The sequence below is a fragment of the Crocodylus siamensis genome, chromosome 2 (assembly GCF_052110815.1).
Source record: "Crocodylus siamensis isolate JL-2025a chromosome 2, ASM5211081v1, whole genome shotgun sequence".
Lineage (NCBI taxonomy): Eukaryota > Metazoa > Chordata > Crocodylia > Crocodylidae > Crocodylus > Crocodylus siamensis.
The window spans coordinates 237,867,135-237,883,394 of record NC_143396.1 but is presented as its reverse complement, the minus strand read 5'-3'; positions in this window follow the sequence as shown (position 1 = coordinate 237,883,394).

Genomic DNA, 16,260 nt, shown 5'->3' with positions numbered 1-16,260 from the left:
TCAGACAAATGAAACTAACTTTGATGGTTCCAGTAAACACAGGTAGAACTATTAAATATTCTACTATGCAATGAACAGTTAAAACAAATGGTAGATAATATATGAATGCATAACATTTTTTCAAATGGGGTTATTTATTTCCTGAAAGTTTCACATTCAAATTAGCAGTACTATGTCATGCTGATAAAGTATCAGCTCTAGCAGTTTTCTTTGTTAATGCTGCACTATATTTTTCTAAATATAGTTAAGCTGTTGTCCTTTTCAATCTAATTTTAAACAAAATAAATCAAGCGTCCTATTTAGTTAAGAACTATATTGTAATAAATTCATCTACAGTAAAAATGTTAGTTCCTTTCAACTGAAATGTGGTAAACATGCTATAGCCTTTTAAACTGAAAGTGCAGTAGTGCCAGTAATGATCAATATTAGGAATACATATTTTTAAAAGCATCTAAATGACTTAGGAGCCAATTTCACAAGTGACTTAAGGCCAGGTTTTTTAAGGTTTAGGTACCTAAATCCCAGGAGTGAGGTGCCTAAGTATTTCAGAAACCTGGCCCTAGAGGCGCATAGGACTGTAAGCCTCTCTGAAGGTCAGTGGGACTTATATTCTTATGTCAGTAAGTCTTACTGACTTTCAATGAGGCTTATGTTCCTAGGTGCCTAAGTCACTTTTGAAACTGGCACTTAGGCATTTTGACAGCGTTATCCCTAGTTACAATTGTGATCATACTCCCGGATTTACTACTATTTCAGGATTCTTTAAACATTTGTTAAAGGTATTGTGATTCTTCTTATTGTGATTCTTCAATACAGTTTCAAGCAGGATTCAGTGCTGTCAGGAGAGTGAGCTTTGGCATTGTTTCTTCAGCTGAAATTCACTATCAAGTGTTCTTTTTAAAATGTACCTGTTAGTCTTGCAGCGTATATACAATTTGTATTGCCCCAATTTAATGTTCTTCTGAAGAAACACAATGGTACTTTGTAGTTATGACCTGAGTTAATTTGACATAAGAGAGGAATCTAAATGAAAGAAAATATAGTGCAGATGTATTTCAGGGCTTTGTTTCTCACTGTGTCTCTGAGAAGGATACTCATGTATATCTTACACAGACACCTGGTGTGTGATTTTCTCAGAGTCTGTATTTAGAAATTGGCTGTCTTAAGCCTGCAATGATTGTTAGGAAAAATATGGTACATTTCAGCACAGGTCAGAATAGTGGACCAAATTTTGATACTAATTAATGCAGCTGTAGAAGGCATGCTAGTTCTCAATGGACATGCAAACTGTCAAACTGGCTGTGCTTTGTCTTGGTGACTATTGCCCAGTGCTAAGGAGAATACACAGAGAGATGGCACTTTAGAAATGTAGCATAGAGTGGGGATGAACACATGCAAATAAACTCTCTGTTCCCAGTCTAAAGGTGTAAACAGACATAGCAGTTCTTTTGAGGGGGGAAAATCTTTTTGTCCTAGGTATAGGTGGATCTAGGATTTTGAAAAGGGGAGTACCAATAGTATTGTGCACCATTACATATAACACAACACATATATTTCTCCAGATAAAAAGAAACTAGATGCTTTACTAATATGCTAAGGGCCTCGGGCTAAATTATTCAGTTTAAGATTAAAGCAAAACCAAATACAATTATTTCAAGGTGCATTAATTTGCTCTAGCATATATTATGTATAAAAACACAACAAACAAGGCAAACATAATCAAAAGGTGATTTTTAAGTCCTGTTGGCATTAAAATTGAATGTAAATCTCTTTCAGATTCATAAAACAAAATCTAGCCTTGACTGTAAGTCATTTCCACCTCTGAGTTGATGTTTGCCTCAGTTACTGTTTCCACACCTGAATTAATATTTTTATATTAAAGAGTTAAAAACAGTATGATGGGTTGTGAAATAGGAGCTAGATTAAGAGGCATTCGTATGAACAGATAGTAAAACTGCAAAAGAAAGGATAGTTTAGTTAGTGGAACATCAAAGCCATTCAAAAGAGATAAGGTTACTAACACCTATGAAATGAAGAGTTTAGAAAGCAACAGGTAGATGATAATGAGCCAGGTGACTCCCTCACTGCTGCCTGAATAGAAATGTTACTGCCTATGCCATGTAGTTGGTTTTAAACTTTGGCTTGACCAGGAATCAAAGTGGGGGTGGGGGGAGGGAGGAGGGGAGGAGTAACTACACCATCCACACCTCCTGGATTTGCCCTGGTCCTGGGATCAAAAATAGACAGTGTGTCAGTCCATTCTACCCAGGGGTAAAGGTGGCAGGAGGTAATGTGGTGCTAGGTGATGTGCATCATATCACTTCCTGGTGCCAAGATTAAAGAAACAGTGGAGCCCTGCCTCCACTGCCGCACTGTGTCTCAATGGCCTGTAAATGGAACACACTTACCTTTACCACTCCATTGTCCTGTTTTAAGTGCCTGTAAACCATGCTACCACTTTTTTCCTGGGACAGTGCTGTGTATTTAAGTTATTCCTGGCTCATTAAGGTATTTTCCAGTCATTCTAGGCAAAAGCCTGTTAGGCTGTTTGCTCTTCCTAGGTACCTTCTGGCAGAAGAGGGGTAATGTAATGTATCTTTACAGGCCAATTAGCTTAGCTTAACTTCTATTCCAGGGAAAATCCTAGAAACATTCATCAAAGAGGCTATATGTGACAAACCTGCAGAAGGCATGATACTGAATGACAGCCAGTATGGCTTCATTGTGGGCAGGTCTTGTCTAACCAACCTCATTTCTTTCTATGATCAGGTGACTCATCACCTGGGTGAGAGAAAAGCAGCTGACATCATATACCTTGACTTCCAGAAGGCCTTTGACCTGGTCTCCCATGGGGTACTGATCAGAAAACTTGACGACATCGGGTTCAACTGTGGGACCGTTAAGTGGGTATGAAACTGGCTCTGAGGTAGGACACAGGAGTCCAAATAAATGGATTGGTGTTGTCCTGGTAAGATATGGGCAGTGGCATACCCCAGGGGTCGGTACTTGGCCCAGTGCTGTTCAATATCTTCATCAACGAGTCATCAATGAGTTCATTAGAGTCCTAATGAACAGATCTGTGTTGTCCTGCCGAGAAGTGGCCAGTGGAGTCAGTGCTTAGTCCAGTACTTTTCAACATCTTTATCAATGACTTCAATGAGGGAGTGAAAAGCCCATTGGCCAAGTTCATGGACAACACCAAGATATGGGGCTGTGCAGACACACCCGCAGATAAGCTGCAAATACAAGCAGACATAGACTGGCTGGATGTTGGGCAGAACTGAACCAGATGAGGTTCAATGTAGAAAAATGCAAAGTGCTGCATCTGGGAAGGAAGAACCCCCAGCACACCTACAGGCTGAGGTGGGCTTCACTAACCTGACCAGCACTACAAATGAAAGGGATCTTGGGGCAACAATAGACCCCAGCATGAATATAAGTGGGCAGTGCAATGCAGTAGCTGCTATGGCCAATAAAACTCTGACATGCATCAATCAATGCATCTCCAGTAAATCCAAAGAAGTAATTCTTCCACTTTACTCAACATTGGTGCGGCCACAGCTGAAGTATCGCATCCAATTCTGGGCGCTGCACTTCAACAAGGATGTGCTAAAGCATGCGAGGGTCCTGAGAAGAGCCACCTGTATGATCAGGGACTTTTATGGCAAGCCATATGAGGAGAGGCTGAGGGAACTTGGACTCTTCAGCCTAAAAGAAAGAAGGCTGAGAGGGGACCTGATTGTGGCTTAATGCTATATCAGAGGTGTACAGCAGGGGCTTGGCGAACAACTGTTCACCTGGGCACTCTGGGGAAAAACTAGAAACAATGGCCACAAACTCCTGGAAGATTGTTTCAGGCTGAACATTAGGAAACATTTCTTTACAACTAGGGTATCCAGACTATAGAACAAGCTCCCTCCAGAGGTGGTGCAATCATCTACCCTAGAGGTATTTAAGAGAAGACTGGACAGTCACCTGGCTGAGGTCGTCTGACCCCAGATGACTTTCTTGCTCATGCAGGGAGCTGGACCTGATGATCCGTTCGGGTCCTTTCCAGCCCTGTGATTCTATGATTCTATCTTGGAAGGGCTGCATGTGTAAAGGGCTGTGTTGCTCCTCTTTTGCCCCTAGGTTTTAAATTGGATCAGTCATGACCATCTCAAATTAAATGTCTCTTTATGGCCTAAGTAGACCTGTGGAAATCCAAGTCCCTCTTCTTACACCAGCTGGAGATCTGAGATTTATTGCACTGTGTAAAAAAGTATCACATTATTCCAAGAATACATAAAAATAAGATGGAGCCATAACCACATGGCTGTGAGATGGTATCACTGGGGAGGATTTCCATACTTTCTTAAGCAGCAAATGAGTGGGGAATTCTCAGACTGGCCTCACACATATTTCCTTCCTTAATGAAAAGTGGAGCATTTAAGAATCTGTTTTTGAACATGCATTTTCTTTATCATTTCTTCCACATTTACATTCCACAAACTGAAGAGTATTGTCTGCATCCTCCCTTGCTAGGACAGCAGCACAGGGGTTCCTTCTCCTGATGTAATAAACCTTATGTGGTATCTGGCAATAGCTAAGTACCTGATTCAAATTGGTGGGAAGGAGCTCAAGACAGATCAGTAAGTTCATCTCATGAAGATACCTTTCAGTGGGGCTTTTGTATTTATAGGGCCTAGGCTCCTCTTCTTGGGCTTGGAAGCCTTTACAATCTCACTTTTCTTTTTGCTTGTGAAATGAGAATACAGTCAAAGCAGCAGGAGAAGTTATTACCTACTTGGGAAGTTTATAGGTTTCCTGCTCCCTGAATGAGTGAGTGGGGCATAAGCAGCACCTTGTGTTGGAAGAATTATCCAGTGACATATAGAAACCTAGTGTTGGCCTCCTTTCTACTACAGGATCTGTCTCCAAGCTAGTTCCTCTCCTTCCCACCCTTCCCTTCCCACCCTCACCAGGCAAAAAAAAAGAGAAATCCTGCTCTCCCTTGTTGGAATAAAAGAGGATAACCTGCCATGTCCCCTCCCACTCAGAATCAAAGGGAAACAGAATGGCCCTTTCAGTACCTTGACATAAGCCCAGAAAACTTGAGGAGATGTGCCAATAACTTCACAAACGCCTATTCCTTGGCTTTGGTCCAGCAGGATCTTGCAGAAACTTTGGCATGAGTCCAGGCCGAGATCCTAAGCCTGTAATCCTAAAAGGCCTGTGCCTTTACATTGCCCTGGCATGCAAAAGTTTCTGAGCTTGTGACTTCAAAAGACGTCTAAGGCTTGACAGGCTGTTGGGCTGTAGGGATGACATATTAGAGCTGCTGGGCCAAAGACCTTACAGAAACCTCTTTGCATGTTAATGGTGCTGACCCAGTGGCCTCACAGCAATCTACCACTTCACATCAGACCAACAAAATGGAGGTACTGAACTAATGACTTCATAGCATATTTTCCTTTGATTCCAGACCACCAAAACAGAGGTGCTGGGTCAATGACCTGGGTTCTCTGCCTTGACATCAGCTCAGGCTACTGGAGCAGCTGAGCCAATAATCCTTACACAAGTCAGTGCCTTGACATAAATCCACAAAGCTTAAGGTGTTGCATCTGAGTCTTTTCACCTAAATGCCACTAGAAATGCTGAATGAGTAAGCGCATGCAGGCTTGTGCCTTGACCTAAGTTGAGTACCTGCTGAGTGGAGCTGTGCAGAGAAAGGTAATCCTGTTTCACAGAGGAAACTGATGCATAGTTTTGCCCTGATTAGAAATCAAAACCAAAATTTCAAAATTCTCCATAAAATAGAATGGAGCTTAGTGTTGGGGGACAGCACATTGCTAGCTTCAGAACTGCATGCATTAGAAGACCTAGGACCTTGACTTGGGGACATTTTATGTAGCTAGATTTTCCTGAGCTGCAGATACTAGCAGGCTTGAAGTCCTTGACTATACAGAAATCTATATGGCTGGCTGCCCCATGCACCCTGAAGACCTTAGTATCTCAACCAGCTACCAGGAAGCTAACAGAGAGTTACGTGGGCCATCAGACACAAGGCAGCTCTGGAGTGGATTTCAAAACCTTCTTGGAAGGGGTGGGGGTAGGGGGCAGGGGGAAGAGCTTCTTTTGGGACTGCTGGAGCTTTAAAAGTGGACCGTCTTGAAAAAATATTCTGATTTTATCATCTTGACCAATTTCACCAAAACAATGTTTGCTGGATTTTTTTCCAAGGAGCTCTATTGCTGTTCTTGGTAGGGTTATACATGCCTTGCTTTACCCTGATATCATACCAGCAATCTATAACAATTTTTACCTTCATAAAATTACTGAAAGATCAAGACCTTTAGCCAGTAAACTCAAAGATGCTTTTGTCTTGCCATGAGCACAACAAGAGAGGCTGTGGAAATGAAGCTTTCTCTCCTTTACAAAAGCAAGATGATTGTTCTCCTTTTTTTCTTTCTCCTGGTCTCTACTTTTGGCCAAAATGGCCTTGAAAGTTACTTCTCCACTCCTGGTTGTCTATAAAGGGGGTGTGTGCATATTTCCCTACAAAGTTTCACTGGATTAGGGACACTGTCAGATACATTTATTCACTTGTTCTCAGTCTTTTTCCTGAAACTGTGGCTTATCACCAGGGATCCTGGTTTCCTCTGAGAAAAAAATCCCCAGTTTTCAGATTTAAAATAGTAACCCCAAATCCAAATTTTTGCATGATTAAAATGAAATGCCACATGTATATATACGTTTCATGGTTGGTATGGTTGGTAGGGTTGGAAGGGACCTCTGCAGACCATCAAGTCCGACCCCCTGCCATGGCAGGAAAGAGTACTGGGGTCAAACGACTCCAGCAAGGTGTTCATCCAATCTCCTTTTAAAGACCCCTATCCTTTTAAAGGGTAGGAGCCAGCACCACTTCTCTTGGTGTATATATATTAGTGGGAGGCTTTCCCCAAAATTTAAATAAATAAATATATATATTTATATTTGTGTGTGTGCATTAGTGATGTTTCATTTTAATCACAGAAAATGTGAATTTTGGGTTCCTTTTTTAAATTCGAAAATTGGGGATTTTTTTTATCAGAAAAAACCAGAATCCCTGCTTATCATATAAGATGATGCAGGACGTGAACAGGAGTTAATTGATGGGAAGTTTCAACTGCTAGAAATCTTCCCAGGAAAAGGAGCAGTACAGGCATTCAGCCTGCAGCTGCCTCCTCTGCACCTTCCCCAGACCAGAGTGATCCCGGTCTGGGAAAGTGGGGAACAGAGGCTGCTCCACTCCTCCAGTGCCAGGTGGACACAGCCCCTGCCTGTTCTTGATACCAGCAGGGTCCAGGATTTAAAAGGCAGCAGGGCTGGAACTAAGCTTTGGGAAAGCCTCCCAAACCTGGTTTCTGCTCCTGCCATTGCAGCCTCCACCACCCAGCTGGCAATCCCCAGTTTGGGGGAGAAGTCAGAGAGCACAGACTGGGCTGGCAGGGGATGGGATGAGAGCAGACGCCAGTCCGTTCCTCAAACTGAGAAGTTGACAGTTTGGGGAAAAGGCAGCGAGCAGTTGGTGCTCCTGAGACTGGGAGGAGAGCATACAAACATTCACCCTAGGGAGACAATTTCTATTGCGAAGGAGGTCTTCCAGGCTGACACCTAGAAGACCTTTTTCCTGGAGCCGGCGTGTTTCCTCTGGGAGAGATTAAATGAACTCTTGTATGCTTGTCATTCTTAGGGGAGAGGTACAATTCTCTCAATAGATGAATCCTGTATATGGCCATAACATTGCTTGAATTCAAAGCTATGACTCCATGCCACAAGCTGAATCGGTGAGCTAATCTTCCTATTTGGTTCTACTTCAGGGTGTCACAAAAATAGTAAACCTGCTTCTTCTAAATTTAATATAAACCACCTAGTCCTATTCTGCTTTGACACTGTGGTCCATTAGTTGTTGCAATTAATTTCAAAATAACTGTTCTGGAGACAATAATTCATAATTGGAGAAAACATGTTTAAACATAGTCTGCTTTTGTTATGAACTTTGCAAAATGGCTTTTCTGTGGAGTGTACAACTCCTGAAGCACATCCATTTTCTTACTGGCCAATAGGAAGAAAGGGATCAGGTAGGTCATCTGTCAAAATATTGCAACTCATTATGACAGACGCAGGTGGGACTTTCACCTGGCTATGGTGGTGTGATTGTTTGGAGTGGGTAGAGGAGAGCAGGCTATGTGCCTGATCACTTGACAAAAAATTGCATTTAAAGAACACTACAAGTACATGCATCTTTGACAACAAATCTTCATCCCATCTTAACCTGTGAAGAACCTGTGGCTATACAAGAGACTGCATCAGTAGGGATAGGAGTGATGTTATAGCTATGATGGTTGAGGAAATAGGCAAGAGGCTAGGATTTTTGTGACCGATGTTTTTCATTGAACCAACTGTCCAGCTGAGATTTAGACAAGCTTTTGTGCATTTTATATTTTTTGTTTAACTTTATTCTGTAAATAAGAGGGTCTACCTCCCTTCCTTTATTTGCACAGTGGGTTTAAATCTGCATTAGAAAGCTTGTCTAAAATTATCTCAAACATGTAGTTGGTCCAAAAAAAGATACCACCCATAAATATCCTTGCTTCTCATATTATAGGGATAACTTATAGGGTTACCTTCACCCAAAGTTAAAAAGGGGCACAAAGAAATAGCCATGAATTTCTAGAAAGGGAGCTCACATTTTTCTTAGCTCTTTGAACATGGTTTGCTTATGACCATTGAAAGAATCATTATATTGAATGCAATGGGACTATGGGAAATGGCATAATGACAGCAGAATATATAGAGATGCACTATGTTTTAATTTTTATTATTAATCTATTAATCATGTGTATATAGCACCATAAAGGGACATGTACATGTCCACTTTCCTGGTCAAATGACTGACTTCAGCTGTAATACATTGGTCTATTGAGGATTTGGTGTGACAGTCAATACTAAGTGATTTATGATCAACTTCAAATAATCAGGCATCATGTCTTATTGATTGACATGCCCAATGCCTGGCAGCATAAGAAATTATAGGCAATGCAAATTGCTATCTTCCTACAACTTCAATTAAGCATTTTTATGTTGTTGTAATTAAACTTTGGTGGCATCTAAAATTTATCAAATAAATGATGGAGTTAAAAGGACGTTCCATTAAAATCATAAAATAGTTTTCAAATTGCGATTTGTAGCTTTTTATTCTCTGACCTTTGAGGATAATTTGGTAAAAGTCCCATATTGTTTATTTACTGGATTTTTTATTTTACACAGCTGCTAAATATTTTTTTAAACTGCCTACATTTGATGAGATAATATTTTAATTTCCCTTATTGGAGTAATAAAAAAAATTCTGGTTTGGGGTTACACAATTAATAAAATATTTAGTAATTATAACATCTTTTTTGCAAGCAACTGACAAATACATGCAAAGAGTCAGAGAGTCATTAGGAGACTAGAAAAGCCCCAGATTTGGCCACATAAAAAAAAACCTTCAGTGAAGGTACTAAGACAGGTGGTCAAACTGTCTTTTGCAGACCTCCTGTTTGCAGAACTTGCCGGGGCTGGGTTGAAGTATATGGGATATGCTGGGTAAGAAGGGGTAAAGCCTCAGCACTCTGAACAGATTATAATAACTGAGGCAGTCCTATATAGGGCTCCAACCTTCAGCGCAGCCAAGAAACAAGATGGCATGAACATGGCTTATCATCACCTTAACCCTTGCACTCAGATCTAATAAGTCAAACTTTCTGGTGAAAAAAATAGGACAATGGCTGCATCTATACAAGACACTAACTGTACAGTAATCTAATAACACTGCACAGTAGTGTGCTGGTCAAAAACCATGCTAATGCACTACTGCACTGTGTTATTAGGCTGCTGCACAATAAACATCACAAAAAACCATGCACTGGTGCTACTGCAGACTAACTGTAGTTACTACGTATTTAGTTAGTACTTCATGAAGCAAGTACTAAACTAAATGCACAGTAACTACTATGCATTAATTAATGTGTAGACAGCCACTTTCACTGCAACTCTGACTATCATATAGTGATTATAATACCATTTTACTTAAAGTTAGGAATATTTTTAAACAGAAGTATGCTTTGTTTGGTAATGTTTTTTATTGGACAAATTCTGTAGTTGGGAGAGATGGTAGATAAGGTTTAGGAGACAAAACACCCCTCCTCAGGTCTGGAAAATAATCAAATGCAGCCTAACAATCAGATACAGCACTTTTTCTCAATGTTCTATTATTTTATTTCTTTTATTATTTATTTAATAGATTTATATGCCAGCCTTCCCAAAAAAGGTTTGGGGAGTCTTCCAGTATGAGACAGAAACAATATGTAAAAACAAAGGGAAAAGAACAGGAGTGGCCATTCTCTGGCATGCATGCCACAATTGGCACACCCAGCTTTCGTGTGTGGCACATAGCAGATTGAGTAGAGGGCAGGAAGCATAGTAGCTGATAGCAGGGAGCAGGAAGCAGAGCAGAAGATGATTAGGGAGCACAAGGAGCAGAAGGTAGAGTGCAGATCTTGCAGAGGAAGGGGCTCAGAGTGGCAGACAAGGAGGGTGTGGGACTGTGTGGCACACCTTCCAAAAAGATTGGAAAAGAATATGAAACAAAATCTCCTTAAATAGTATCCCAGCCTTGCTTGTTAGCCTGGCTTGTTAAACACTGGTGCAAACAGAAAGGTTACCAAAAGATCTCTAGGATGGGCTCTAGCAAGTCTCAAAGGGGTTAAAGTTTCCAGTCAGTATATGACTACAAATATATAGACATTTTGAGAAGAGAAGGAGACCTGGATTGTCTTCTTTATCTAAAGCATCTTTTTAATTCTTACTTTTCAATACTGCAGGTGACATCCTACATACCCACTCTCATTGCCTCATTAATTAGTTATTAAGCTTTTTCCAATTTTTCTGTCATTTTCATACCATTTTGTTGTTGAGTGGAGAGTGCCCACTTTGGAAAGCAGGAAAGTGGATTATGGTTTTAGTATTACATTTTTTGTAAAGGTTATTTTGTCTTTTTAAAAATGATCAATACACTGAAAATTATCAGTCAAAGAGGTAATGGAGAATAATGGACAGAGATATATGTTTTACAATTAAGAGTTTTACTCTTGGGAAATCAGTATGATTATTAGTATAAATACAGCAAGCAGTATTTTGCAGTGGGCTAGATTTGGTCAAATGTTACCAGTATCTGAATTATTTGCTCACTGTGACATTGAAATAAAAAATGCTTATGGTAGAAGCAAGGTTTTATAAAAAAAGAATACACAGATATAAAGGCACTGGAAAAGAAAACTCATCATATTGCAGTCACTCCTGATTACATAACATTTAAAATAGTCTGTAAGGAGTAGTTTCTGTTTTTATTTTATAATCTCAAATGAACAAAGAAAAATGGGTTTCATACATTAAAATAAAGGATTTTATTTTAGTACCTGATTATTTCAGTAGTGACCTATAAGGAAATCAATAGTGGCCATAGTTTGTACTAAGTCATCAATGTCTATATCTAATTGTGGCTAAACATGTATACTATGGAATGTTATTCTTTAACTGTAAGTCAATGGCTCTCAATTTTTTTGGACTTGAGGCACCCTGCATCTGATGGGAGGCACCAGAAACAAAGCAGAATGTTTTTAACAATATGGATTTCTCTTTTAAATTTCTGGGTTTATTGTGTGAGTTATGTTTGCCTACCTAACGGTGCTAACATTTGTGTGGCATCCAGTAACACCTGGGAAAGGGTTCTCAGGGCAGCACCCTGTTTGAGAACGACTGCCTTAGTTGCCAAGGAAAAGTGGCACACACAAGATACAGTCACAAACTTCATGAAACAACAAAACCATAGGCAATTTCTATAGTCCAGCAGCAGACAATGTGGCCAAGAAACTGGTAATGTGGTAAGAAACTCTGGGGCTAACTAACTAATGATGCAGATGCTGATACTGTTGACATTGTGAAAATTATAGTTCATAGCTTGATATTTGAATCCTACTACAGCATAATACACCTCACTTGTGGCCATGGGTGTTGGCTCTATTCCCAGAGAAGAGAAAGAAAAACAGTTATAGAATGAAGTGGCTTAGAAATAATAACCCCAGCAAGATAAATCAGCAGTGCCAAAATACCATTGGAAATCTATGCATAAGGCCAGCTATGTGTTATTACTTGGAAAACATTATGTGTCTGGGGGACACTCTGAGAAGGTATGGGGAAAAAATACAAGATCTCTTATTACAGCTATTATATGACAAAAGTGTCACTTAAAAAATCACCTTGATGACTACCCAAGCACTATCATTTCTTCAGAATAGGTGGAGGAAAAAGAACAGAAGAATCACATTTTTCCATATTTAAAAGTCAAAATTGTCTTAATTCAGCAATTCTGCTGAATTTTTAAAGTTTGCATATTAATTTTTTTGATACTTCATATTATGCATTTTCATGTAGCAGTTCCAACACAGTGAAATACTCATCCACAAGAGGATCTCACTAGCAAGCTCTGATGCATTGGAAAATTGCAAAGTGGAGATTTCTTTTAGTGAAGCCTTAAAAAAAAGGTTAACACGTTCCTATTGTTGTTCTTTCACAATCAAGTTATGTACATAAAAAGTCTGCTTTTTTTTAATAAAGGCCCAAGTCAAAGTCCATGGAACTCATTAGGCATCTTCCCATCGATTACAGTGTGTTTTGGATCAGACTGTACATTTTTAACATGTTTTCACTTTGGACAAAATATAGACGCTTGTGTTTGGTCAGCTAATAATGCAGTCGCATTTTTTAGAAGCATTGGCAATGTTTTTTGTAACACTGGTCTAATTACATTCCCTAGCTTTTAAAGATTTTTTTCTAGTGTTAGCCTAATTACTATTAAAAACTATCTTCTCTCAACAGTGAGAACTACTGTCTCACTTGTTTGGTAGATAGTGACACCTCTTTTGAGAAACAGAGATGTCAGAATATTTAGTTAATCAACTTATCTGTTTGACTCACTTGAATTGAAAAAATGGGCTGTAGTGTCTGAAGGATAGCTTGCTTTAAAACTCTCTTTGTTGAGTGGTGCATGGATGCACCCTCAAGAGGGCACTTTCTGGCGTGAGAGTAATAGAATAGGAGGTGGATGGGAGAGGGGAAAAAGTGAAAATAAGGAATTGAACTGGACCTAAATTAGACTTGGGTGAACTCTTCAGGGAATATACTAAACCTTTAAAATCCACTTGAAGCTTCCCCTTTAATACCCAGGGGACACCTTGCACTTTTTTCTCCCTGCCTCTCCTGGATTCAGTAGACTGACATGGGTCTGTGGACCTTGGGAAATTCTCAGGACAGTTTCTTTGATATGAGCTAAATATGTTAGTACATCTAAACACATCACCATCCTTTAAAAGCCACCAAGGCCTCACCATAGATACCTGTGTGTGAGCACATATGAGGAAAGATTCATGGGCACACTGAGGGGTTTGGCTAGACAGTCATTAGCTGCCAAGTCATGTGAAGAACCTCAGCTGAGTTTGCCATAATTTGATAGCCTGGGCTGAAATGTGTAAATATAGGCCAAACTTAAACAACTCTAGTAGTTTCACATACCTTTATGGTTCAAATGAAATGTTTCTTGAATCTTTACTGAAAAAGCCAATTCATGAACGTAACATATAGTCCGTTTTTAAAAGTTTTTTTCTTTTTGTACCACTTATTGCAAAAAAATATTTATTGTGGTTCCTGATAAATATAGCCTCCTTTATGGTGATGGAATTTCTAGCACCAGAGAATAATGATGAATGAGGGCCAAACCACCAGTTTTAAAGTGAAGTTAGTGTTATCCAAAGCCACTGGCTTGACTATCAGAATGACAGAGTACATTTAGGTCATTTATTTCATTGTGGGTAGTAACAACATGCTACCCCACTAACATGCTTTACCCCTGCTCTGAATTACTCCTCAGGGTGGAAGATAATGTCTCAATAATGCTGAGTTTAGGGTTCAAGTTTAAAAAGCTGTAGCTTACTTGCATGTATGAAAAACATTTGCCCATACTAATACTGCTCAATTGTAGGTGTTAAATCTGGGAACCATTCATAGTCAGAGTATACTTCTGCACAGTTTTCTGCTTACTAGGGCACAGAGCACCAAGGAGAGGAGGTTTAACAAAAGACTGTGAAAGCATGTGAGAAGACTACCACTAACTCTATTTAGCTTTGGCCCATAGAGACAAACTGGTTAACCATTTCATTTGTACATGGTATGCACATTACATGAATAATTTTACAATTTTTGTATGTGAGGTTGTGTTAATACAAATATAGGTGCATAGGTGTTCGTGCATTTTTGTGCATGAAAGTGAATAATCTAAGGCCCCTAGTTCTGAGCTTCTCTAGTGAGATCATTAATAAGATTCCAGTTTATATCAATAACCATAACTATATTTTCTTGAATCACGGTCAAGAATTTGATGCTCACAAAGTTATACATGACTTTGCTCAAAAGTGACTTTGTGCGGTAGCAATTCTTTATTTTTAGCCTTAGGAAAGGTCTTTTTGAGCTATGGCACCCTCAATGCCAGTTTTAAAGCAGCATGTTTTTAAGTAGAAGAACTAACACAGTTAGCAGGAATTGATTTCACTGAAGCAATTCTCCAACCTTATGCTATTAAACCAGCCACTTTCTCCATTTCCTGTAAGTGATGCCAACTGCTCCTCGCTGAATGCTGTAAAAGGAATTCAGTTATTTAAGACTTGTGCTGTTCCATTACAGGATAAAAAAATGAAAAAAAGAAACTATGTCATTCGTTGTTTAAAATTCTTTCCTCAAGTATGTGGTCAGTGAAAACCTGCCCAGATGCTAGTGTATATATATGCATTTCAAATGTTCTTTCTGATGAATGGCATGAAGCCAGAGCACCTGCCCTGTCAGGGGAAATACACATGCATAACAAAGTTATTTAAGGAAAAATATGTAAACAGCATCAAGGAGAAAAAAGGGAATATATCCAGCCCCAGAGCAGCCTGACCCTGAGGGGCACCCAGAGGACTGGTCAATAAAGAGGCCATCAAGTTGTTGCATAAATATACTCCTCTCCTTTTATCTCCCATGCTGCCGAACAACTGGCATGTATCTTCAGCAGCAAGAAATGATCACTTCTGGCACTGACTAGTCAGTATTAGGAATAAAAAAGATTTAGGATGCAGTATTGCTGGAATAGTAATAACGGCCACAGTGGGCGCATTTACACGTGCACACTTACTACACAGTAATATAAGTTACTGAAAATTACTGCACAGTTCAGGTCATCTACATGTGAAGTCCAGTACTGCACAGTAACTATGGTAACATTATGCAGGTAGCAAATTTACACCCAAGTAATTACTGTGCAGTGATGCATGTGTAGATGCATTATTTCACAGTAATGTGGGAGCTTCCTGGCTTGATCTGCCCAGTCACTAGGGTGTCAGCCAGAGCCCAGCCCCATGGTTCCTGCCTGGCCCCCTCTCCTGCTGCTGGGCTGGGCTACTCTCTGGCCAGCAGCACCAGCTTCTCCTTGAGGGGGAGGGGCCTGGCTGGGTGCCAGCCCAGAGGCCCACCAGATGCCCTGGACAGTGGGTGGAGCTGGATGCTTCCTGGCATGGGAAGGCCCTCACCTTCCACCAGCCTTGCTGGCCCTGGACCCATGGTAAAGTGCTACACTGGAAGTGGGTCCTCCCAGCCCCAGCCTCCACCCCACCCCTGCTCCTGCCCTTGACCCAGCCCCAGATCCAGCCCTGGATCACATTCCTTGCCCAACCCACCCCTGGGAAGGGGGCTGGGAAGGCAGGCAGCCTGTGGCCAGGGGTGCAAGTGGGGATAGGGGGCTCGGGTGGCACCCAACTAGGACCAGGCCTTCCTGGCTAGCTTACCATGATCCATGGGCACCCTCATGTGGCTGAACTCCAATCTGAGGACAGGAAGCGCAATGCCCCTAGAGCACAGCATCTTATCTCTAAAATGTTGTAAACTCTCACAAAAGCTTTCTGTGTCTTGCCTCTGCAGGGCCAACTTCTGGACACAGGGGCCTGCATGACTACTGCCACAGCCTCACTGCTTCACTGGCAGATATGTGACCAGAGGCTGGCACTGTCCCCCATGGCCACAGGGGCACATAGCAGACTGCTCTGACTTGGGACTAAATCTAGTCTAAGGTCAACTGCACATGTAGACTCCAGTCCTGTTCCTGCTTACTGT